The 27,261-nt window shown below is 41.6% G+C and overlaps 1 long non-coding RNA gene across 2 annotated transcripts; it reads right to left on the bottom strand.

The window, feature by feature from the left end:
- Positions 1-165: 165 nt before the first annotated feature.
- Positions 166-23,948, bottom strand: LOC133385938 (uncharacterized). Of its 2 annotated transcripts, none has more exons than XR_009763024.1 (3): positions 23,615-23,948; positions 7,033-7,208; positions 166-306 (listed from the first exon to the last, which is right to left on the bottom strand). It is a non-coding gene; the product is annotated as an uncharacterized LOC133385938 (long non-coding RNA). The 2 variants fall into 2 exon arrangements; XR_009763023.1 differs by having other exon boundaries at positions 23,783-23,948.
- Positions 23,949-27,261: the final 3,313 nt, after the last annotated feature.

The raw sequence follows: 27,261 nt of genomic DNA, 5'->3' as shown, positions 1-27,261 counted from the left end.
CTGTTTGGAGGGAGGGAGACAGGGAGAAAATCCTATTTTCCCAAGCAAAAGACCCTTGTGCAAGTGGGATGCCACAACTGGATGTCATTTGTGTACCACCCAATGTCATCTGGGTGGTTAACAGTAATAAATAACAACAATCATGCTAAAACCAATCATGTGTACTTTAATTGTGGCAGTACAATGGGGAGGCCTAGACCCAGGTTCATCCAAACTCAAATCTATTTTATGAGCTCAAGCGGTCATGTGGATGAACTCTCATACTTCACTGCCTGGATGTTCATTGGTGCTTAAAATCTTGTATGCCTGAAAAGGAGTAAAAACAAAAGAAATAAAGCAATCAAATTATGTAACCACACAACAGCACAATAGAGTTCATTTCAGTTGTTTAGTTCTGTGAGAAGCACAAGGAGGCTCAACTAGCAAGCATGAATGAATAAACACAAATGCATTCAGTACCGTATTTTTAATAAATACCATAAATGTTCTCCTGTTTCTTTTGAGAACTAGCAGATTTGTAGCTATAAGTACTGAGCTGGAAAAGTTATGTGCTCTCTTCTTTATTCTGTGGTCAAATTTCTTGTGTAATTCATTTTATCGTGTAACTTTATAAACTGACACTTGAAATGCCACAGTCAATTGCTGCTCTGTTTGCTTTTAATTTTAGACAATTAGAATAGATTCCACTTAACTTGTTGCCCTATATTTGCTCCCTTGCCCCCTCTGTTAGGTGAAAAGATGTACTAAGTAAGTTACTGGCCTTTTGGGGGGAGGGGGAAATCTCTTGCCAGCAGCCTTGATTTTTTTATTGGTTTGGAGGGTGCAAAGCATCAAGCTATCAAATGTTTCTGTCATAAACTGTCTCAGTATTATGTTACAAAACTATCTTCTCTATTACCACGGTGTTGCTATTACCTGTCATTCAGTTTCTTTCTTTTTTTCTCTCCCCCTCCCCTACACCGTAACATCTCTGCTTAATTTAGAGAGTTGCCAAAGGAAAGAGCCTATACAGCACTTTCTGTGACCTCCAAAACAGAACAAAGGGGTACTTTCTAGAACATTCTAAATAGAATACTTCATTGTGGCTGCATGTTAATTTCTTGTACTTCCCAGGTATGAATTCGTGCTTGACAGCACCAATTTACAAAGTTGCAAGGTTTCCACATTTTGGCAACCTGTATGTATGCTGTTGCTGTTGGATATTTGAGCATTTACCCAATTTTCTGTGTCCGCAAGACATTTTACATCTGACGAAAAAGCTACCAGAAACGGTTTTGTTTGTTTGTTTTGCAGGATGACTAAGATCTGATTTTCACATGTAAGCAGCCAAGTGGATGTCCAAATGAAACACAACTAGATGGAGGCAGAGCTGCTTGTGTGAATGCTTCACTGTGTGATTTGGGAGATTTCTACCACGTTGCTGTTCTTTGTTATTTATATCGCACCATCTGTGTATATCAGGGACAGTTCATCTTTTTCAGCCTGAGGGTTGCATAGCCCTGGTGCTACCCCTCTGGCGGCTGCATGTTTGTGGTGGTTATGACTAAAAGGTGCGTGATCTCCACACTGTCACAAGCATGCACACAACACAGCACACAAACAGGCACCTCAGGTTCAGAACAAGCATAGTTAAGATTCTTAATTTTAAATGTTTTAAGGGTTTCAGGGTTGTTAAAGTTATTATTTAGTTACTGAGATCTTTTGGATAGTAAGCAGTCTATAAATGGAAATAATAATAATAATAATAATAATAATAATAATAATAATAATAATAATAATAAAATATCTTGGGTTACATTGTTTTCCTGTTTTCTTTGCCACCCTGGGCTCCTTTGGGATGAAGAGTTGGATAAATGGATTGATAGATCTGATTGGAGGGAGAGAGAAGTGTGTGTGTGGGGGGGGAATAAGGGTATGTCAGCTGCATTGATAAGTAATGACATTCAAGTCCTTAACTAGCTTCAAAACCTCAAAAATATTCAAAAGCATACTTCCTTTGAGTCAAAGATGGCAGTGGTGCTCAGCCACTTACATTCCTGATGTTGAGAGACAAGGCAGGAGCTGTAGTCTAAAAATCTCATAGCAGATCAGAGTGCTCAAGAATCAGGAAATCTGCTATGATGTTTCCTGGGCATTCTGGAAATGCTGGAGCACATTGTTTCCTGTACTCCTGTATCTGGAGCTCTCCGATCTGCTCTGAGGTTTTCAGTGTTGCCTCTTTACACAGTGTCAAGAAAGGCCCTCCAGGCCTCCATTGCAAATGGTTTTGTCTTTACTGGATTTTCTGTACATCCCCCCCACCCGGCAGCACTGAAAGGATTGAGTCTAGGAGTTCAACCCACTTTTCCTGTGTCACTGATGATCAGATTACTTCCTTCCTTCAGCCTCACATCTGACAGTGCTGCAGTTGCCATTATATATGCCACTGTCACAGGCAAGTTGTGGGGGTGATTGGGAGGGTAAAAATGGTGTTGGGAGTTGAACTCACCCCGCCCCTGCCATACAGCAAGCAAATGAGACAGATGGAAGTATTTTAGTGTGCCTTCACAGTTGTGAGGTACAACAACCCTATGTTTTTGCTCCATAAATGGAAGGAGAGCAGCACTCATGGAAGCTCTTTGGGCTTGTGGAAGAAAAACTTGGGATTCAAATCATATACTTCTGTACAATTCAGGTGTATGTGCTGCTGCTGTGCAGTTAACTATCCCCCTAGTATGTTGGTGTATTTGGTAGAGTGCCATGGCAATACCCACCTCTGTTTCAAAACTTGTTAGTGTGTTTTGCTTTTCTAAGAAAAAAAATCTTAAAGCAAACTTGAGCACAGTAAAACTGCAATGCAGATTTTTGCTGCTGTGGGGTTTTCTTCAAAACTGACAAAAAATGAAAAGTCTATATGTCTTTTTTCCTCCTTTAATATGGTCAGTAAATTGGCATAATTTTTGAAGATGTTTTTCATTCATAGTAATTAAAGTACAGTTAAGCTTTGAAGCCTGAAGCTTTGGTTCAGCCTTCACCGCTCAAACTCCCCAGCTATAGGGCAAAAAAAGTCATCTTCAGAATTTAGCAACAGCATTATTTCCTTGAAGGCCTGTTCTTTAGATCTCAGAATAGTACTAATTAGTGGTTAGATGACTGATCTGAGAGATTGGTTGCCCACTTCTTCACATCAGCAACTTGGTGATATTATCAACGAATGACTTTCTTATTACTGCCACTATGTTACTTGATCTTAGCCAGGTTTGAAATACTAGATAATGATGACCTGCCTGAAGAAAAAAATAAAGGAGCAGAACGGTAACGAGAGAGGAAGTTCTAAGCTTAATGGACAATATAAAAACTGACAAATCACTGGGCCCGGATGGCATCCACCCGAGAGTTCTCAAAGAACTCAAAGGTGAAATTGCTGATCTGCTAACTAAAATATGTAACTTGTCCCTCGGGTCCTCCTCCGTGCCTGAGGACTGGAAAGTGGCAAATGTAACACCAATCTTCAAAAAGGGATCCAGAGGGGATCCCGGAAATTACAGGCCAGTTAGCTTAACTTCTGTCCCTGGAAAACTGGTAGAAAGTATGATTAAAGCTAGATTAACCAAGCACATAGAAGAACAAGCCTTGCTGAAGCAGAGCCAGCATGGCTTCTGCAAGGGAAAGTCCTGTCTCAGTAACCTATTAGAATTCTTTGAGTGTGTCAACAAGCATATAGATAGAGGTAATCCAGTGGACATAGTGTACTTAGACTTTCAAAAAGCGTTTGACAAGGTACCTCACCAAAGGCTTCTGAGGAAGCTTAGCAGTCATGGAATAAGAGGAGAGGTCCTCTTGTGGATAAGGAATTGGTTAAGAAGCAGAAAGCAGAGAGTAGGAATAAACGGACAGTTCTCCCAATGGAGGGCTGTAGAAAGTGGAGTCCCTCAAGGATTGGTATTGGGACCTGTACTTTTCAACTTGTTCATTAATGACCTAGAATTAGGAGTGAGCAGTGAAGTGGCCAAGTTTGCTGACGACACTAAATTGTTCAGGGTTGTTAAAACAAAAAGGGATTGCGAAGAGCTCCAAAAAGACCTCTCCAAACTGAGTGAATGGGTGGAAAAATGGCAAATGCAATTCAATATAAACAAGTGTAAAATTATGCATATTGGAGCAAAAAATCTTAATTTCACATATACGCTCATGGGGTCTGAACTGGCGGTGACCGACCAGGAGAGAGACCTCAGGGTTGTAGTGGACAGCACGATGAAAATGTTGACCCAGTGTGCGGCAGCTGTGAAAAAGGCAAATTCCATGCCAGCAATAATTAGGAAAGGTATTGAAAATAAAACAGCCGATATCATAATGCCGTTGTATAAATCTATGGTGCGGCCGCATTTGGAATACTGTGTACAGTTCTGGTCGCCTCATCTCAAAAAGGATATTATAGAGTTGAAAAAGGTTCAGAAGAGGGCAACCAGAATGATCAAGGGGATGGAGCGACTCCCTTACGAGGAAAGGTTGCAGCATTTGGGGCTTTTTAGTTTAGAGAAAAGGCAGGTCAGAGGAGACATGATAGAAGTGTATAAAATTATGCATGGCATTGAGAAAGTGGATAGAGAAAAGTTCTTCTCCCTCTCTCATAATACTAGAACTCGTGGACATTCAAAGAAACTGAATGTTGGAAGATTCAGGACAGACAAAAGGAAGTACTTCTTTACTCAGCGCACAGTTAAACTATGGAATTTGCTCCCACAAGATGCAGTAATGGCCACCAGCTTGGATGGCTTTAAAAGAAGATTAGACAAATTCATGGAGGACAGGGCTATCAATGGCTACTAGCCATGATGGCTGTGCTCTGCCACCCTAGTCAGAGGCAGCATGCTTCTGAAAACCAGTTGCCGGAAGCCTCAGGAGGGGAGAGTGTTCTTGCACTCGGGTCCTGCTTGCGGGCTTCCCCCAGGCACCTGGTTGGCCACTGTGAGAACAGGATGCTGGACTAGATGGGCCACTGGCCTGATCCAGCAGGCTCTTCTTATGTTCTTATGTTTTTAACAGCCTGTTCCCTGTCCCAATAAAAAAGCACAAGGAGCACATGTAGGGTCTGCAAAAGGGATCCAGAAAATGATCACCAAGGAAGGCTGCAATCAAGGCGGAACCAAACATACAAAGATGAACACCTTTCGGCACATTCTCAGTAGTAATAGAGAGGCAAAAAAGAGGTGGGGTGGAGAATGTTTAGTGGTGGGGGAATTAATTTTATCTATCAGGTGTGAGAAATTAAGGATGGAAACTGATTTCTCTGTTTCTCTTTTTTCCCTTAGTCTTAAATTCAGTTTGACTCATTTCAGCATCAATTTGTGATTTTTTTAAGTCCTCATAAAAATATTTTAGGCTGCAACATATTTGTGCAAGCAAATTTCCTTAACGTAAAGGAGTTTTGACTGCTATTTTCATGAATATATGCATTTTTATTCACATTCTTCCATAATATACCCATTTTTCTTAACATGTTTTGGTTGGAGTACTGCATTGAGAAACTTGGAGAAATGCAAATGTCGAAGGCTAGCTGTGTTCCAGTTCGCCTATTGTTTTGGGAAGTGCAAATTAAGTAGGTTTGCATTAAAAAGCAAACTGAACTGAATTTCTCCTCCATCCCTATGAAATGCAGACACAGTCAGAGCCTTCCCCTTTTTTAACCCCCTCCCCCACTTGCTTTTTAAAAAACCGGGTTTTTGCCTCTGCTTTTCCACCCCTGGACAGCTCTTTGAAAGTTTGGACTAAACCTTGGAGCTGATTCACTGTTCCACTGGCATCAGAGTGACCAAGCTCCACAGCCTACAGTGATCCTGCTCTGTCCATCTGGGACCTTTCTAAAATACATTGTGGGTGAGATGACTCCAGATGGAGAGAGGTAGACTGCTGTTATTGTGGGAAAGCAGAGGCAAAAAACTGTTTTAGAAAGCAAGCAGGCAAGAAAAAAAGTTTAAAAAGAAGGAAATACCTCTGATTACATGCTGCTGTCTTGGGGGGTCTTAGACCCCTTACTTTTTTGGGAACAGGGTCCCCATGTCTCCAGCATCCTATGAACATATCAGCATGAAAAGGGAGTATGTTGGCCACTGAAAATAGTCTTCTAACATATTTCCTTGTCCTCCTCTGCTGATTGGAGCCAATCAGAGTGAAAGGAAGCGAGATAGCCACTGAGAAGACTCTTTTCAGTAGCTAACACTCTCCCCTTTCATGCTGAATGCCTCCTGGGGATATTTATTTATTTATTTATTTATTGCACTTGTATACCGCCCCATAGCCGAAGCTCTCTGGATGGTTTACAGCAATCAAAAACATTAAAAACAAATATACAATTTAAAACACATATTTTAAAAACAATTTAAAACACAATTTTAAAATTTAAAACAATATAAAAACAATTTAAAACACATGCTAAAATGCCTGGGAGAAGAGGAAAGTCTTGACCTGGCACCGAAAAGATAACAGTGTTGGCACCAGGCGCACCTCATCAGGAATATCATTCCATAATTTGGGGGCCACCACTGAGAAGGCCCTCTCCCTTGTTGCCACACTCCCAGCTTCCCTTGCAGTAGGCGCCCGGAGGGGGGCCTTTGATCTTGAACGTAGTGTACAGGTGGGTTCGTATCGGGAGAGGCATTCCATCAGGTACTGTGGTCCCAAGCCATGTAAGGCTTTATAGGTCAAAACCAGCACCTTGAATCCATCTCAGAAACATACAGGCAGCCAATGCAAGCGGGCCAGAATCGGTTTTATATGTTCAGACCGTCTGGTCCCTGTTACCAATCTGGCCGCTGCATTTTGCACAAGCAGCAGTTTCCGAACCGTCTTCAAAGGCAGCCCCACGTAGAGTGCATTGCAGTAATCTAATTTGGAGGTTACCAGAGCATGGACAACTGAAGCCAGGTTATCCCTGTCCAGATAGGGACATAGTTGGGCCACCAACCGAAGTTGGTAGAAGGCACTCCATGCCACCGAGGCTACCTGAGCCTCAAGTGACAGAGATGGTTCTAGGAGAACCCCCGAGCTACTAACCTGCTCCTTCAGGGGGAGTGCAACCCCATCCAGGACAGGTTGGACATCCACCATCTGGTCAGAAGAACCACCCACTAGCAGCATCTCAGTCTTGTCTGGATTGCGCCTCAGTTTATTAGCCCTCATCCAGTCCATTGTCGCAGCCAGACACCGGTTCAGCACATTGACAGCCTCACCTGAAGATGATGAAAAGGAGAAATAAAGCAGCGTGTCATCAGCATACTGATGGCAACACAGTCCAAAGCTCCAGATGACCGCACCCAACGGTTTCATGTAGATGCTGAACAGCATGGGGGACAGAACTGACCCCTGCGGAACCCCATACTGGAGAGTCCAGGGTGCCAAGCAATGTTCCCCAAGCACCACCTTCTGGAGGCAACCTGCCAAGTAGGAGCGGAACCACTGCCATGCAGTACCTCCCACTCCCAACTCAGCTAGTCTCCCCAGAAGGATACCATGGTCAATGGTATCGAAAGCTGCTGAGAGATCAAGGAGAATCAACAGAGTCACACTCCCGACAAAGGTCATCATACAGAGTGACCAAGGCACCAGGCCTGAAACCCAACTGAAATGGATCCAGATAATCGGTCTCATCCAAGAGTGTCTGGATATCTGTTGTTGTGGGAGAAGACATTAACAAGGATCTCATTCTCAACTCAGCAGCAAAAGAAGGGGGAGGGGTGTGACTGTGACTATCAGGAAGGGACCCTGCACTTCTGAATCTGGCACTACATTACTGGGTAGAACCTGATGTTTATTTGAATACAGTTTGGAAAATCAAATTGTGTGCACTTCCTCTCCCCTCTGCCATCCCCACAGGGTTATAGTTACCAGGGACTGGTGCTCTGACTGCTAGATGGCCAGTCTAGGAGTCCAGAGTGAGGAGGAAGGGATAAGGCTATGGCCTTAGATGCTTCATCCTCTCTTCAATCTTGCCCAAAGGATGCTCTCTTCTGTCCAGGCTCTCACATGCTTTCCCCAAGCTACCAGGGGATCAGCTGCTCAGGCCTCCTTCCACTCTCTTTGTTATCTAGTCTACAGTCTGTCAGTACACAGCCAGAGAGACGTCAGACCTGCAATACCAGTGATCAGATATGTGCCGATATTGGGGGTTCTGAGATCACACTTACAGAAGCCTGACTGCACGTTGTTGCTTGCCGTTTGGAGGAGATTAGGTATCTGAGGCTTTGAAGTGTGCCTTCAGCCAGTTTTGTTGTGCAATATTGAAATACCAAGCTTTGTGATGAATCCAGCGCTGCCTGTTGGTGTATTCCTGATAGCACAGTGTTCTTTTCTAAGCTAAACACTCATTCCTCACTCACACTATTTACAACTGATTCATATAGCAGCGAGAGCATTAAAGACTGGTATCCTTTGAGGAGACTAATGGACTGATATTGTAGAAATGAAAGGTAGTTTATAAAGGAAAGATAAAGAATTTATACTAAGACGCTTGACTGGAGGCATGAAAGGAAAGCATCTGCATGATTACATACATCATACAAACATTTCTAACATTAAAAAGCATAACATTTTGGCTAAAAATATAAATCCCCTGCCCACCCAAGTTATCTGAAGATCTTCTGCAGCCCACCCACAGATGTGCAGAAATTGACACCACACCTTCTCACTTGAGAATGGGATTGCAGAGGTAGGAAGGCATTTTATCATCAGCCCTAGTTAGAATAATCTTTTCATCTTTCAGAGAGAAAATGGGAGAAAGTAATTTGTTGCACAGAGTTCTTTGCTGTAGATGGGAACTGGCAGATTGAAATCAGACTGCAATTTGATCTTAGAAATGAAAACAACATGATCAATTGGCTAAAATACAACAGCGAATCAGCAGTAACAAAACACAAATTGATTTTGTGAAAATCACAGTTGATTTTCATGACAAGGTTCATATCTTAACAGCCATGAAGCTCACTGGATGACCATGAGCCAATCATGCTTTCTCATTTTATACTCTATATTTTTAATATATATTTCAGCAGAGTGTGGAAATAACTAGCATGTTAAGACTGGTAGTTGAAAGAAGAAAGAAACGTAAGATTCATTACTATAAAGAAATAAAATCATGCATGCTGTTGCAGTCTTTGTGGAGCCATTATTATTATTATTATTATTACCACCACCACCCTCCCGTTACCCAGAGGTACGGGTGGGGGAGAGTTACACCAATTTTAAAAAACACAGGCACTATCTCTGACTGACTAGAAAGGAAGAGGAAATAAAGCTGAGAAAAACAAACAAGAAGTTTAAAGAGAGAATCAGTGTGGGAAGATTAGATTGCCTTGCTGAACCTGCCCCCCTCCTCCCACTGGTTCAGGTTACTTGTTACCAGTGTTGGTGTTTTTTCCTGACAACCTCAAGGGGCCATTAACGATAAAATGGGGATGCATAAATATGCTTCTTGGAGGAATAGTGGAATACAACAACAACAACAACAACAACAACAACACCCAGGCACCCCCAATACAGACAGTGCATGAGCTTCAACAAGCCCGCACACAAACCCCACCTACCTCTCCTGTTGCTGTGAATGCCTTGCATGCTGCGCATCTTCCTGCCAGACTAAGATGAGAGGGCTTCCCTAAGGGGCTGACAACCCCACTGCTATTTTGGTTGATGGCCAGCATGCGTGCTATGTGTGCATGTCATTCACAGGAGACTGTGATGCAAGAGGTAGGTGGAATGCATGGGTGGGCACCACGGGCCCGGGGCAGGCTGGTGCTCAAGGGCCCAATCATGCCTGGCACTGGCCCTGAGTCTCAGCATCTCTACCCACTTTGCCACCAACAACCTTTTCTTCCTTGGTGTATTCCAATATTCCAATATATGTCCTTCCTTTCACTGGTTTGTAATTCTAGGACTTCATAGACATTGGCATAGCCACGACATCGCGCATAGCAAGAGAGAAGAGTGTGCAGACAGAGCTGCTGGAAATCACCATGGTCTGGTTTGCAACAGGGCTAAGCATGTATTGGAGGTGTAGTTTATAGTCCAAATTAAACCAATATGTCTAGGTCTTGCTTGCAATCCTAAACATTTGAACTCTTTGGGACTTATTTTCAAGCAAATAGGCATAGGATTGTACTGTAAAGGTCTAGGAGTTGACCCAATCAGTGAAAGTGAGAATGAATGAATGAATGAATGAAGAATTTGAAATTCAAATGAGAATGTTTAATCTTTAATTTTTGACTTTTCAAACTTCACTGTTGAGTTTGGCTCCCCCCCCCATCATCTCTTGTCTCAGAACTTTGGTGTCTGTTCCCACATCAAATTATAAGGGAACCTTGGCCATATTTACCAATTGCTGCAATCTGTAAGAAATAGTACATTTCAGATTTCAGCCTAGTGGGATGTAGGAATTGTGCTTGCCTCTGTTTATGACTATGTGACCATTTCTGTGTGAGTGTGGGTAGCACATGTTTCAGAATAGCATGGGGCCCCAAATATTCAGCATACATCTAGCATTGGTTGGTTTCTTTCACTATAAAGGGAGTGCATTCTTAGAATACCTTGCAACAAACTTCCTTTTCCTCTGCTAGTCCCAGCTATATTGGAAGATCATGAGTAGCAGCTGCAGTGACGTTGTTCTCTGATATAGATGCTCTGGGGAACCATTGGTAATAGGAGAGGCTGGGAGCAGGATACGTTACAATGATAGCTGCTAAAGAAGCTCAATCCATCTTTCTAAGTTTAGACTAGACCCATTTGAGTAGCAGTAATTCAAATAAACACATAGAATCATTGAGTTGAAAGGGACCAAGTAGTCCCACTCCCTAATCTGGACCTGTGCCCTAGCAATCAGGAAAGGGGCATGTGACACCCTTCAGGGGTTTGTATGTGGCCAGGGGTAACCAGTTGCTGGTCTTTATAGCAGGGGATGGGGAACCCTTTTTAGCCAGTGGGTCACATTTCCGCATGGGTAACCGTCCAGGGGCTCCCTGCCAGCTCTGGGTGGGACCAGAGACAATGGATACACCTCTTACCTTTGCCCACCAGGTGATATTCCAGCCATGCAAATGCCAGAGGTTTCTATACACTGCATCATCCTCCATCCAGGAAAGCAAGAGATGTTATCACAGATCAAGGACACATTCCAGACAGGCAAAAGCACAGAGCAGGGCTGGTGACAGGTGCGGCCACAGAAGGAGGTGTGGCCTGGGCAGAGTCTCAACCCCCCCACCTGAGGCTCCCCACTCCTGCTATTCAAAGTGTTGATATTGATTATGTCTTCCACAGCTGGCTGCTGGATATCTGGCAGTACCTTGGACAGTTCCATGATCATTTGTTGTTGTTGTTGTTGTTGAAACAGATCCTCTTGACCCCAAAGCAGCAAACATAGCTTTGCTTGACTTATTTTGATTCTGGCAGCGTGATACCAGACGATTAACAATTCATCCAAATCCATAAAGTAGCTGATAAATTTGAATACGCTGACTCAGTTTTAGCTTTGCATGCCTGTCCAAAGTAGTTTAAAATCTCATCATTAAGCAGAAGTGGAAAGTGCCTTTTTCCACCAATGGCTGGAATCAAAATAACTTGCCAGGAATAATCAAGTTGCTTTATTTCTTCTATCAGAATTGAATTGATAGTATATTAAAATAGCATTGCATGCCTTAGCCTTATTAGCACTTCTGCTCATCATCTTGATTGGGTGTGTGTGTGTGTATTGTAAAGCCGTTTCACAGGCAGACTAGGGTTTTTTTTAATACTGAGTAAATTGAAGGCATTTTATTGCCCAGAATTAAGAGTATAAAATTAAGGATTGTGACATCAACAGAATCATAAAAGGATAGCAGTAAAAAGTGAGCTCTTTCATATTTACAACAGTCAGTTTAGAAGTATACAGATGCTTGTTTGTGTAAATTGGCGCCCCCCGGCAGCCCCACACATTCAGCATTAATGTGAAAGTGTTGTACATGTATACAGTTTTTTCTTATGACCAAGATCACTGATTGCTCCAGGCTTCCTGAAGATATGTAGCCCTTTCTCATTGTACCCACCAAAGGGGTGTGAACAGCCAATGCATTTGTATCAGGACTAGTGGGCATGATCCCATTTTCTGCTCATGCGTTCAGTGAACACATGGGGAAGAGAGAGTTGTAGGAAAGCCCATGGTGTCAAAATTATTTTGATCTCCATGTTTTGTTATATGCCTTCAAGTCGGTTATGACTTATGGCAACCCTATGTTACTGAGTGTAATTATGACAATTTGATATAACTTTATGCATGAAATTCTGTTCCATATGTCATGTTCTTTGGCTGCAATCCTCCTTCTTGCTCAGAGGAAGCCTCAGAGGACGAGGAGTCATCAGCCATGGATACTCCTCATCTCCCATTCCAGGACCTTCCAGATGAAAGAATGATCTTACCTTGTCAGACTCAGAGGGCACCCCCCCCCACAGTACTCACCACCTCCATGCTATGGAGCCAGCAGCTGCAATGGAACTTTAAGAAACAGAAAGCTCCTCAGAGGGGTGAGGAGAGGTGAACAGCAAGTCTACAGTCACCAGCCTTCAGAACGCCTCATCAGGTCTCAACATGCTGATGAGACCACAGCTCTCCTTGGGTGAATTCCAGCCAGTATCTGCCACAGTAATTTGTCCAGGGTCAACAGGCCATGCTTTGCCTTGCCTGTTGCCTTCCTGCATAGCCTAGCTTGGTTCTACTATATCAGACTTGCTCTTGCCTTTTTAATGTGACTCCGCCCTCCTGTTAGTGCCACTGATTCAACCTAGCCTCCCTGGACTCCTCAAGCCAAACTAGCATGGCACAACGTATTTTTGGCAGTCTGGCATAATCTGGCATGAATGGTTTATATTTGTATTAATTGGTGATACTTTTTGTTGTGACCTATGGCCAAGACGGAGAAGTCTTAACTGTGAATAATCAACTTTGAGTAAATGTTGAATTTCAATAATCCTATAGGGGAACCCAGTACAAGGCAACTCTTTATGTTTGTATAATCACACAGTTATGAATGTTCCATGAGCACAGATAAGCAAGGTGCAGATTACAGCTATGTGCTATAGGTAGGGAAGAGATTTAGGCAGCCCTAGAAGCCCTGATTAAGTATGAGGTGGCATGTGCGATGGTGGTGTGTGAAGGTGGTATGTCAATAACACGTGTGTGTCTGGGTTAAGTGAGTGTGAAAGGGAAATGAGACCAGTGGGGAGGGTTAACAGGTTCTTGTTGTTGTTTTTCTTGTCAAAAATATAACGTGGAACCCAAAGCATGCAATGCATGTTTGTATTTTGGAAAATCAAAATCATCATAATTCACATCCACAATATATAGAGGGTTGCACATTAGCCATGTCTTCTGCGGGCTAAACTAGTTGAGATGCCAAACACGCAATTAGCTGACTAGATTTTTTTAAAAGATTGCCTGACTAGATTTTTTAAAAAAAGTAGGTTGCAGGAATGGAAGGCCCAATCCGGATCAGGACTCTGGTCTGGAGACTTTAACCCTTTGCCTCCATTGCAGTCCTGATCTGGATTGGGACCCCTACACCTGCAATTTGCATTGGGGTGGGAGGGAAGCCAATCTCACAATTGCTCATTCCTAATCATGCAATTGGTGATTTGTATCTCATCGAGTCTGGCCCTTAATTAAGGATTTTTTTCACGGTGGACTCCCACAGTCACAGATGACAGCTGAAAGACACTAGAAAGCATGCAGTGTATAGGTCTGTAGCCACAACACCAGGTATTGTGTTCTGTGTCTGTAACTAATTTGATCGTTGTCATCACTTAGTGAACAAACATGTGTCCATGCTGTGATGATAGCCACAAAGGACTGCATGTGGATGATAAACAGCAATACCTCCGGAGCACTGCTGCTTTTTAAGTGTTTTGTAAGCACCTTTAATTTCTCTGCCACCTTTTGTTTGAGGAATTCAAATGCATTGCTACAAAGGAAAAGAGAGACAGAAGAACACAAACTCTTTCTCTCCCCCCCCTATTTGCCCTTTCAGTATTTGTGCTACTTAAGCCTGTGTGTCTTACTGTGATTGTAGCTTTGTGCTTTGAAGCTGTGACCTTCAAGATCTAAACAAAAGTCATTGTAGCTTAAAAGCAAGAGCAATGAGCTAACAGAATGCTAAATCTGCTCAGACAGGGACTAGGAGAGTTGTTCTGAGAAGATGTACTGGCTCTTTAATGTTCAGTAATCTCCTCCTTGAGTTGTTAACATGTAAAAGGTGCCTCTCTCCCTTTGTTTGGAAATAACTATGCAAGACGTGGTGCATGCCTAACTGAAGTTCAGACTCTCTCTGGTCTCTTTGTAGTCAAGGACCTCTACCACTCCAAGAACACATTCTCTTGATTCCGCAGGAGGTCATGCCACTTTAGGGCCAAACTAGACATTTGTTTGATATGTAGTGTGCAACTATATCACTTTGGGGAGTGGCGATTCTTATCAAGAAGGCAGTGTGTGAGGGCAGAGAGGCTTATCTTTTTCCTCCCCAGTGTGATTGGCATGAATTTCCCCTCAACAGGGCTAGGAGTTAAGGAAAGAGTTCCCATTGGTGCCAATAGGACAAATGGGGATGGGGTGATCTTTTTTCCAATCATTGGGGTGATTAAAAATATACCTCTCCAGTATGTGCGTGCAGGCACACACATTCTGCTTTCTGAATAAAGATTTTCTTCCCATCCCTGCCATGATGCCTGCAATTAAGTAAGAAAAAATTGATATGTAGCTGCATGCTTAATATTTAGTTTGGCCCTTAAATATTTCAATGCCCCTACATGCTCTTTTGATGCAGCTTTCTTAGGAAGGATATTCGCAAAAACATGGGCCCATACATCTTCCCAGAATAGTACACTCTGCTCAACATGGGAGGATTTGTAATTATATAAATCATTGCTTTGCCCTCATCCAAAGTCAACCAGACCAGGATGTAAAAAGACTAAGTGCCAGCAACTCCATTCTCTGCCATCCAAGGAGCTTACCATGTTTAAACAGTTTCTTGCAGTGACAGTGTTAATTAAAAATCTCTAGTTGATATTTCATTGGCTCCCTCCTGATCACTTTTCCCCCTTTTTAAAAAAATGACCCTTGCCAATAAATTCCTGATCTAAAAAAGATTTAAAAAATGAGAATCCATTTTTTTAAAAAGAAGAAAAAGAGCAAAGGTTTTCACCCAAAACATCAGACAAATGAAACTTCTGTATCTTATTTTCTGTGCAGGCTTTGATATTCTCACTTTAGAAAATACATTTTTATGTTTCCCTTTGAAGTGTGCACTATGCATTCAGCCCAGCTTAGTGGCTGATATATGTCAAATACGTGGCATTTAAAATATGAATGGACTCAAGATGAGTCTTTGAAGCAAAATGACGGATCTCAGACAAAAGTGAACTGGTAGATCTCACAGGACGTGATAGCCAGGCTGCTCTTGTTATATAGAGCAAAGGGATGACCTTCCCTCTGCACTTCTATAAAAAGCTATACTGATTTAGTCCATGGGTCAACCTTGCACAGTAATGCATTCACTCATTGGCAGGACCATTCCAAGATATCAGACTAAGGTTAATGATGTGCTGGTTCCAGCCTCCTGATTTAGGGCTCCAGTGATGTTCACTGAAGAACAACTGGGTTTGGAGGCTACCACATTTGTCACACCTTTCCTGGCATAGACCAGGACCTCCCTGTCCCCTTCCATTATTCTGTGGGGACAGTGGGAAGGACCAAATTCAAGTCAGAGCAAGCACAGCAAGTGGTCTACAGGCTCTATGATGGTCTTGATCGCTAGTCGGGCGGTATATAAATTTAATAAATAATAATAATAATAAATAATAATTGGAAACATAAGGGGACTTGAAGCCTTTTGAATCTTTTTTTTTTTTGCCCCCTTTCAGAAATTGGAGCTTACACCTGAATTTCAGAATAGGGAGGGACACTAGAGAGGCTTCTTATCAAGCAGATGCCTACTAAATAAATTAACTTTATTTTGAATTACATTGAGTGTCTCTCTCTTCATTACTAGATAAGGCCTCTTCCAGTCTAAGATTGAGGTTGGTACCTTATACTAAATGACATGCTCTGCTGTTGACCTGTTGTTATTTTTTGCTTGATTTTGCTTCAAAGAACCCTAGATTCATCACATAACACAAAATGGCTGCCACATCTAAAAGATCAGAAAAAGAGACAGCACTGCAAAATGATGTGGACACAGGGCCACTGCCAGGCATGACTGAGCTCTTGGGCACCAGTCTGCTCCAGGCTACAGTGCACTAAGGCCAAACAACCCGCTCCATATCAGCAGCTCAGGGCTTAAATTGTTGGAATAGGCAAATACTGCATGTTCACCTTGGGGGATATTTGGGGAAATATCCCATGTACCTGTTCACCATGATGTAACTTCCTTATGGGTGGGGTTAGTTACCTGGTTTCCTCCTTCCTTTGTCCTGAGGATTCTTTGAATATTCTCCTTTGCTGATCTATCTACCACTGGGAGAGGCCGTATGGCGCATGGCTCTCTGCTGAGAGCATCAATACTAAAGACTAAGATGGACTGAGACTATTTTTCTTTCATCTAAGCTAGAGCCTATGTTTCTGAACATATGAAGAGGCCGTGAGTAAATGTTCTTTATCTTTTACCTAAGAAGATTGTGCCTGTTGTTATTTGTATAGAGAAAGGTATGGACTGCTTTATCTCCCTCTGCTGCTTGTTTTTATCTCTGCTAAGAAACAGGACCACCAAACTTAGTTCCTGTTTCAGCTTGGTATATTTTAAAATACCGAACATAAATAAGCCCACCTGCCTGACCACCCACCTGCCACATCAGGGAGTACGCATTGTGCACTGTGCACACACTCCTGCCATCACCCAAGATGGTGGTGGAAGCATGATGGCAAACCTATGCACACAGCACACAGGGCATTCATGCAGCTGTGCTGATGCAACAGGTGGAGTGGGTGGGCTTATTTAAGCCCTGTGCCACCTGTGTCAGGGGGGCTCCATGGGGGCTCCCACTCTGCAATCCATGGCAGCATCAGGTCACAGAGTCTTGCAACCTGTCTCTGTTGTGCCCGACGCTGCCACAGATCTCCAAGTGGGAGCTTCACCATCCCATTGTAAAGAGGGGCCCTTCAATGCTGCAGGGGCCCTCAGCCAGGGACCAGCCTAGCCTCCCACTGGCACCTGTCCTGTGTGGGCATGATCCCCCCTGATCAATGGAAAATGAGGCACCTAAATCAGCCACTGCCATACTTGCTTACAAAGAAAAGCTTTTTACACCATTCCCCAGTACACAATGGTCCTGTTCACACGTTACAGTCAACGAGTGTACAGTCTGTGTACCTGGGTACAGAAGTAGTCGGGCTGAATAAATTGTTGCAATATTATTTTCAATCTTTCTGCCAAGATCATTGTAAAAATTTTATAGTCATTATTCAATAGAGATATTGGTCGATAGTTTTTTGTTTTAGTTAAATCTTGCTCCTCTTTAGGTATTAATGTTATATTAGCATTTTTCCAACTATCCGGTATCTTTCCCTCTTGCAGAATAAGATTCATTGTAGACTGTAAAGGTAGTAAGAGTTCTTCCTCCAAACATTTATAATACATTGCAGATAACCCATCTGGTCCTGGTGCCTTTCCTAATTTAATTTTGTTTATAGCTTCAGATATCTCTCTTGACGTAATAGGGACATTAATAGCTTGTCTCTGAAAGTCTGTAATTTTAGGCAAATTCTGTTTAGATATATACTCTTCTATTTTTTCAGATGGAATTTCCTGACAATTTATTCAGGAAGATCAATCAGGGTTTTTACCTAAAAGACAATTACGTGACAACGTCAGGAATGTCTTGAATGTCTTGGAATATTTAGAACAACGAAATGATAAACAAGCAGCTTTGATTTTTTTAGATGCTGAAAAAGCATTTGATAATTTGAATTGGAAATTTATGTTTCAGGTTTTGGAGCAAATGGATTTTGGAGACAATTTTATAAAATGGATTAGATCGATTTATACATCTCAGAAGGCTCAGATAATTGTTAACGGAGATTTAATGGATTCATGTGAAATACAAAAGGGTACAAGACAGGGATGTCCTTTATCTCCCCTTTTATTTATTCTGGTCTTAGAAGTGCTGCTTAGAGATATAAGGCAAGATAAAAGAATTTCGGGATTAAAGATAAAAAAAGAAGAATATAAATTGAGAGCATTTGCTGATGATTTGATAATTGTACTAGAAAACCCTTTGGAAGGAATTAATGTATTGATGGATAAATTAAAAGAATTTGGACCATTAGCAGGATTTAAGATCAACAATCAAAAAACAAAGATGTTGGTGAAAAATTTAACTTTAAGGGAACAGAAAGAGTTAATGGACAAGACAGATTTTACAATAGAGAAAAAGTTGAAATATTTAGGTATCATTATGACAAATAAAAACTCAAAGTTGTTAATGGGTAGAATATCTGTGATAAAAATGAATGTATTACCGAGAATGATGTTTTTGTTTCAAACAATACCTGTAATATCCTCTGATTTACCTTTTAAACAATGGCAAAAAGATATCTCTAAATTTGTATGGCAAGGAAAAAAACCAAGAGTTAAATTTAAACTACTACAAGATGCCAAAGAAAGAGGAGGACTGGGATTACCAAATCTGAGACTTTATTTTGCTGCCTGCTGTCTAGTCTGGATAAAGGAATGGATCTTATTGAGGAATAAAAGACTATTGGATTTGGAGGGCCATAATTTGAAGTGGGGATGGCATGGATATCTATGGTATGACAAAGTAAAAGTAAATGTAGACTTTAACAATCATTTTATAAGACGTCCTCTGTTGAAAATATGGAATAGATATAAACCAAGGTTTTACTCGAAAATACCATTATGTGTCTCAAGTCAAGAAGCGTTTCACAGAAGAGAAATGGCTGGAAAAGAGAAATGGTTAACTTATCAAGAACTATTAGAAAATGTACATGGAGAATATATAATGAAAGAGAGAGAACAACTGACAAAGGAAGGATATAGTTTTCAATGGTTTGCCTATTTACAATTGTTAGAAAGATATAAAATGGACAAGAAAATGTATGGGTTTGAAATAAGTAAATCTGATTTTGAAATAGGATTGTGTACAAATGATGAAAATATAATTGTGAAAATGTATAAACTCTTACTGAAAATGGATATGGAGGAAGAACAAGTAAAAGAGTGTATGGTAAAGTGGGCAAAAAATTTTGGCTATAACATACAAATGGATCAATGGGAAAATATGTGGAAAAAAGGCTTGAAATTTACACTATGCTATAATCTTAAAGAAAATTTTTATAAAATGATGTACCGTTGGTACATGACTCCAGAAAAGTTGTCAAAAATGTATATTAATGTTTCTAATGTTTGTTGGAAATGTAAACAACAAGAAGGATCATTTTATCATATGTGGTGGCTGTGTAAAAAGGCAAAATCATTTTGGGCACAGATAGGTAGGAAGATGCAAAAAATTCTAAAGATAAATATTCAGTCAAAACCAGAATTTTTTTTATTGGGTTTTATGGATAAACAAATAGAAAAGAAATATGGAAGAATAATATTATATATGATTACGGCAGCAAGATTATTATATGCACAAAAGTGGAAAATGGAATCAACACCAACAATGGAAGAATGGCTATTGAAATTAATGGACTTAGTAGAAATGGATAAATTGACATGTTTACTTAGAGAAAAATCGACAAGATACATTTCTTAAGGAATGGAAGCCTCTCTTAGACTTTTTGTTGAAAGATCAAAATAAAATGATGATACTGGGATTTGACGATTAATTAAGACAGCCTATGGAGAAAAGGGATTCTGTATGTATATATTAAGGGACAGGTTTGATGTATATTATATACTTATAGCTGATCTGCGACAAATCGGAAGTCAACTATTTTATTTTTATTTTTTGTTGTATTGTTATGTTTTTTTGACTTTGTTTTGTTTGTTTTTTGAAAAATTTGAATAAAAATTATTAAAAAAAAAAAAAAAGAAGTAGTCGGGCTGTACACTCGTACAGTTATTCACATGTAATAGTCAACGAGTGTATAGTCTGTGTACCTGTGTACCTGGGTACACAAGTAGCTGGGCTGTACACTCATACAGTTATTCACATGTAACATTCAATGAGTGTACAGTCTATTATTTGCTGCCAGGGAAAGAAAATGGCTTCAATGACACTTATTAAATGCGCCATTGAAGCAATTCCCTTTTACTGGCAACAAGGCAAGGCATGCTGGGTCTGTTATACTTCCTGAAACTGTTTCCTGTCAAGGGGTGCATTCAATAGAAAGAGTTTTGGCAGAAACAGGAATGTAGTTTTACTCTTTTCATTTTTCCTGCAGATTCTTAAGTTTTTAAAATCAAAACACCAACTTTTAAAAAGAAAATACTAACCTGTAACTACCATAATTATAGTTATTAAAATATTCCATTTTTCATTGCCTGTTATTAGAGTATGTATGGGTTTTGATGTAGGCTTTCATGCAACAATCCTATACATGTCTATACAGTCCTATAGAGATCAATAGGACTTACTCATAGATAAATGTGTGAAAGTGCAGACCTAAATATATTGAATATATGAAAATATTTTGAGGGGGCTGCAAGAAAAACAAGCTGCTTAAAAGATTATGAACTGAAACTATTCTTCCAACATGGTACACCTGATTCTTTCTTGAGGATATCATGCGTTTTAATACACAAAACTACACTCAAAATATAAATGTGGGGAACATTATTTAACAGTTGGGCTTTCCAGCCTACAGCGGTATCATCTGCAGCGGCAGTGGAGAGCAGACAGAGTCCAGGGAGTGCAGACTTTTAAAAAATAATAAATTCCTTTACTGTTTGCAGCCCCTTCTGGATTACTTCACACACCCCAGGTTGGGAACCACTGATCTATGTCATAATATTTAGCTTTTGGATAGCACTTTAAATGCAGGGTGGGCAGAACGTAGATCAAAACGTATTGGTGTATCTCAGGATGACTCACAGAAGATCAGTGAGGATTTCAGACTCCTGTTTCACAATGAAAACAAGAAAATGACCCCCCCCCATTATACTGCTGAAATGAAGAAAGTGGGGGGGTAATCTGAGTGGATTTTTGTGTGGAATTACTGTGAGCTCAGTTCAGTTTTGGAACTCCAAACAAATTCCGGGGCTAAGAATTATTTAACTCTTAAGTGCATATATTTTGTGGCTTGCTCTGGTTGGTGGATCTTGGGTTTTTGTAATAATAATAATTAAAAAATCAATACCAAAAACCTGAAGTCTAACCATCCTGATCTAGAGTATTAGATCCTGATCTAGTCTAACCATGAAGTCTAACCATCTGAACCATAGAGTATTTGCCATCCTGGGCTCCTGCTGGAAGGGCAGGATATAAATCAAATAATAAATAAATAATCAAAACATTACAAGCCTACAAGGCAGGTTTGTGTTACCATAAAACCATGTGATGCAGCTACTTCTGACAGCAGTTTCTAATGGAGGCAGCCATTAACATGTCTTTGACCATCGGGGTGTTGACATAAAAAAGAGCTGCGGAGAGATGAGCAAATCTACAATTTTTTTCTTCTCAATTTCTGGATACACAGTAGAAAGGTGACATTGCTTTTTTGAGAATGCCTTCTTTGGCAATATTTTGAAGAGTCTTACCTCTGCTATTGTAGTTTCATTCTTGCAAGCACTCCTTTGAACCATGCTACAACAACCCTGCAAGGCAGGTCTGTGCCCATACAAATGATTTAGTGCAGGGATGGCCAGAAGATAGACTGTAATCTATTGGTAGATCCCTGGGAGATTTGTAGTTAATTGGCAAGCACTTCTGGCTTCCAGTTGTTTAATAGCAACAAAAGGACACACATCCGTTTTGAAATTTGACAACTGAAATTAAGAATATTTGTGGAAAGTAGGAATAGATCTATGTGTGGAAAGACTGTGAGCTCATCTCAGTTCTGATAACCCTGTGCTCAGCAGCTTCACAGAGACACCATTTTCTTTCATACTAGACGTATGTCTTTTGCAGCTGGCTGCAGTTGGTGGTTCTTGAGGTTCTAGTAAAACGCAGGGTGGATCCCTGACTCTGCAATAGCAGTGCTCTCTCAGTAATGGCAACATTGCCACTCACTGAATGAGGCAAGGTGCCTGCAAGTTCAGGGCTGGTGGCTCCACCATCCTGCAGCACGTGGGCACACACCTGCAAGCTTGTGCTGCATTCCACCAAAGTACCCCCAACCTTGCCATCTCTGTGCCACTGCCATTCTCCCCCCCCCCATGTATCACTGCTGACCTGTCATCAAATTATTGGAAGAGTCTTGGCTAAATTTCTCTTCTTGACCTTTAAGAGGAAATAGAAAGCACACAACAGAATTTACCTTACCATTGATTTCAATAGGTTTTAAAAGACCAAGGAAGAGAAGTATAGTGGGTAATTTATATTGGATTTATAGAGGTACTGTAGTGTACAAGTTCTGCAAAAGCCAGTGTGGTGTAGTGATAAGAGTACTGGGCTAGGGCCTGGGAGACCTGGATTCAAACCCTAATTCAGCCATGAAACTCACTGGGTGACTTCTGGGCTAATCACCTTCTCAGCCTAAACTACCTCATAGGGCTGTTCTGAGGATATATTTGAGAGGTGCAGGACTACGTATTCCACACTGAGCTCTTTGCAAGAAAGTTGAGACGTAAAGGAAATAAGGCATTAAATAAGATTAAGGCTACAATCCTTTGCACAATTACTTGAGAGTAAGCTCCATTGAACTGTGAAAGTTACTTTTGATAAACCTGTTTGGGATTATGTTGTTAAGATACAAGGGATAGCTATTACCCAAAATTTCTATTATTTATTGATAACTATCATTTCTGAGCAATGCGTTACCTAGCCATTAAAGTATTTTATTATTACAGTTGTGATAGCAGCTATTATTCATTACCTGCACAGGGGGGTTGGAGCAAGTTTTGGAATCTATTTGTGGCACTATCCTGAATAGTAGGTGTACTACTCGTAACAAGCAACAATAAGAGTCACGTGATGACACATTGAACATTTAACAGACATTATAAATTATAATATTTATTGATAAATCACCTAATATTAAAGGAAAGGATTGAATTTAGAAGTTAAAGGCTGTAATTCTATATTCATTCACTTCAGGAGCAAGCCCCATTAAACTCAGTGGGACTCACTTCTGGGTAAACATGGGTAGGACTGTACTGGACTGTGAGCAGACACAGAGGCAAACTCCCCTCCCTTTCTCTGCCCCCCCCCAACTGTTTATTTTAAGAGGCTGGAATCCTAATGCTTCTTACCTGAGAGTAAGTCCCACCAAACTGAATGGAATTTACTTTAGAGTAGGGATGGGGTTAGGATTGTACTTTAACAATGTAAACAGTCCTTGCCTAGCTCTAGCTTCTCTGGCAGAACACTTGCTTTTTTTTAGGCAATCCTAACTCCACTTACCTGTGAGTAAGCCCCATTGAACTCAGTGAGACTTACTTCTGAGAAGACATTTTCCCTCCTTCCTTCCCTCAGGCACGTTGCTGGCACAAAGAAGCTCCACTCCACTTACCTGGGAGTAAGCCCCACTGAACTCAGTGGGATTTACTTCTGAGTAGACCTTTTTAAAATTCAAATGTGAATTCTCCAAAGCTTTCCCTCTCCCCCATTTTTTTCTCCTTCCTTTCCTCAAACTCAATCACTGCCAGCACACAGAAGCACTGAACTCAATGGGACTTACTTCTGAGTAGACTTTTTAAAAATTGCAGTGAGTCCTTCAAAGCTCTCCCCCCCCCCGTTTTTTTGCCTCCCCCTGTTTTTTGCTTCTTTCCTTCCCTCAAACTCTTTAGTTGCTTCAGGCTGGTCTCCCTTTCCTCTTCCTTGCACTTGCCTCCATTTTAGTTTTATTCTTCTTTCCCTCTCTGTGGCTCCAGCAACTGACGTTTTTCTTCAGCCCATTTCTGATTGGCTGCTGCTGCTGCTGCTGGAACAAGGCCCAGGCTGTCCCCAGGGAGAAAAACTGATTGCTCAAGATCAGCTCCACGGGGACAGCATGCAGGGAGAATCACCACGTGAGCAGAAGATGGCTTTTTTCAAGGTACCTGTTCTCGTGGTGATTTTTGAAGTCACCAAGTGTACACTCTTTCTCACGAGCAGCTGTACCCAGGTACAGGGGGCTTCTACCTGGGTACAGAGTAACATGTGAATACCCCTTAGAAGAGGGCTTTTTTCAGGAGGCCTGTACACGTGGTGATTTTTGAAATCACCAAGTGTACACTCTTTCTCACGAGCAGCTGTACCCAGGTACAGGGGGCTTGTACCTGCGTACAGAGTAACGTGTGAATACCCCTATTGTAAGGAAGGATGGGTGTCCAATCTGGGCATCCAATGAAATGGATGGAATGTGGACATGTTGGGGGGAGGTTAATGTAGGAAAGACCAAGCCGGTGCAAACAGGAACTGAGCAGGAAGAGCAAACAGTGTCTTGTGCATTGTGGATTTTTGAGGCATATTTACTGGATCTTTCACATAGGAGGTACTGGCACTGGGTTGGCAACCTTCTGTTTTCAGTTAGGTAACATAGATGATGTTGACATTTCAATTGGATATAGCCAAGATCTTCAGCACAATGGACAATTCCAGCAAGGCATGCCATACCCGGAATCCCAAAGGTCCTTAGCAGCAGATTGAGCAAACAGTGAATTAAAAGGCAAAGTCAAATATTAACGTTTTCAGGTTATCAAGTTTCACATAAATTTGAGGATTACCTTTTCTTGATTTACTTACTTAAACTCTCTCTTAATTAAGTGAGTTATCCTTCTGAATTCCATCTGAATAAAAAATTGGACAAACTTTCCAAGTTGCTGTTCTCCCCCCACTTTCAATTTAGTTGTATGTGGGAAAGAAAGTGGCATAGCACTGAAGATTTTTTTTTTTTTTAAAGCATGGTTGTCATTTCCCCATTTAGTCATTGCCCAATCAAAAGTAAAATGAATGTTTAAATCCAAACTCTCAGCAACGTAAATGAACTTAATTGTTCTATTAGAATACAAACACATTTATTTTATTTTTTAGTTCGTTTGCAGTTATAAACTGCTTCACAGCCAAAAGTTACTGAAGCCATGTAAAATAAGTTCTCTTCCAGTCTAAAATTGAGGTCGGCACCTTATGCTAAGGGACATGCTCTACTGTTGACGGGTGGCTAATTGTTGCTTGATTTTACTTCACTGTGCACACACTCCTGCCATCAGCCAAGATGGTGGTGGGGCATCAACCCGCTAGGGTAAAATAAAATAAAACTAAGATAAAATCCACTAATAGGCAAAAAACCTTGCAGTTTAAGAATGTACTTATAGCCCACAGATATTTCTATCAAACTTTAAAAAGAAGGAAAATTGGGCAGCTATAGTGAATGTACCAGGGGAGTATGAGACCTGACCTCCTCTCTGAGATATTGTACTGCCCTACAAAATTGTCAAAATGCAAACACAATTTGGGTTGGTCTTTCACAGTCCAATCCACTTCCTGTGTAGCTTGGAAGACTTTGGTAACATGTGCCTCTGAGCATATGATTCCTGAACGTGACCTCTCGACCCTTGTCCTTCTTAGCTTATTAAAGCTTGCCAAGGGGATTTGACCGAGTGGATCCAGGGTGTGGTCAACAAATCATTGCAGGAGGGAGTGGTTCAGCCACCCTGAAAGAGGTGGTGATCCAACCACTCCTGAAAAAGTCCACCCTGGACCCATTGACTTCTGACAACTACTGTCCGGTAGGGAAGGTGATTGAGCAATTGCAGCAATTGGAGGTACTCTTGGATGAAACAGATTATCTTGACCCATCCCAGTCTGGGTTCAGGCCTGGTTATGGAACTAAATTGGCCTTGGTCGTCCTGATGCATGACCTCTAAGGACAGTGGGAATGCAACCCTATTATTCTTACTTGATCTCTTGGTGGCTTTTGATACCATTGACCATAGTATCCTTCTGGGCCAACTTGGTGAGATGGGTATCAGAGGCACTGTTTTACAATGGTTCCTATCCTATCTCCAGTGTTGTTTTTCAGAGAATAGCATTGGGCAATTATCTTTCGGGCCCCTGGCACTTGTGTTGTGGGATGCCGCAGGGTACCATCTTTTCCCCTATGCTGTTTTACATCTATATGGAGCCCTTGGGAGTTATCTCATCAGGAGATTTGGGGTGAGGTGTCAGCAGCACACTGATGGTACCCAGCTCTATTTCTTTGTAACATCTGAATTGGGAGAGGCTGTGCAAGCCCTGGACCGGTGCCTGATCTCGGTGGTGGACTTGATGAGGGCCAATAAACTGACTCTCAATCCTAGCAAGATGGAGGCACTGTGAGTTGGTAGTTCCCAAGTTGAGATAATTGGTCAGCTGCCTGCTTTGGATGGGGTCTTACTCCCTCTGAAAGAGCAGGTTCATAGTCTGGGGGTGCTCCTGGATCCATCTTTGTCACTAGGGTCCCAGGTGACCTCAGTGGCTAGGAGTGGCTTTTACCAGCTTTGGCTGGTAAGACAGCTGCAGCCATTTCTGGATGAGAATAGCCTGACCACTGTTGTCCATGCACTAGTAACCTCCAGGCTGCATTATTGTAATGCACTTGATGTGTGACTGCCCTTAAGGTTGGTCTGGAAGCTACAGCTGGTGCAAAATGCTGCAGTGAGACTGCTCACTGGGGCAGGGTATTGCCAACATGTCACCCCACTGCTGAATGAAATGCCATGGCTGCCTATAAGCTACTGGCTAAGTTCAAGGTTCTGGTTTTGGTGTACAAAGCCCTATACAGCTTGGGACCAGGATACCTGAAAGACCGTGTTACCTCTTGTATACCCAGTCAATCACTGTGCCTTACAGGTGAGGGCCTCTTGCAGATACCATCTTATCAGGAGGTCTGTTCTGCCAACCAGTTTGTCTACATGACAGTGTGAAGAGAAGACATAGTAAAAAGGGGAGTGTGTCCATTACACAATGCTAGGATGCTCTTCCTTCCTTCTGCACAAGGTGAACATTTTGTCCCTGTTTGCAGGTTCCCCTACCCCAAAGTACAGCCCCTCTCACCCGAGAGAGATAGTTAGTGTTCTCATTCAAAGAATTATTTTTTGCCATGGTCTTCCAAGGAGTAGTGGGAAGAAGGTGGAGGAACACAGACAAAATCTTGCCGGTGCAAGGGGAGTTCCACTGTGATACCCTTGTTGGTGTTTC

Source organism: Rhineura floridana, chromosome 5 (assembly GCF_030035675.1).
Source record: "Rhineura floridana isolate rRhiFlo1 chromosome 5, rRhiFlo1.hap2, whole genome shotgun sequence".
NCBI classification, from domain to species: domain Eukaryota; kingdom Metazoa; phylum Chordata; class Lepidosauria; order Squamata; family Rhineuridae; genus Rhineura; species Rhineura floridana.
The sequence above is the reverse complement of the archived record's forward strand: the minus strand, read 5'-3'. Positions and strand labels throughout refer to the sequence as shown.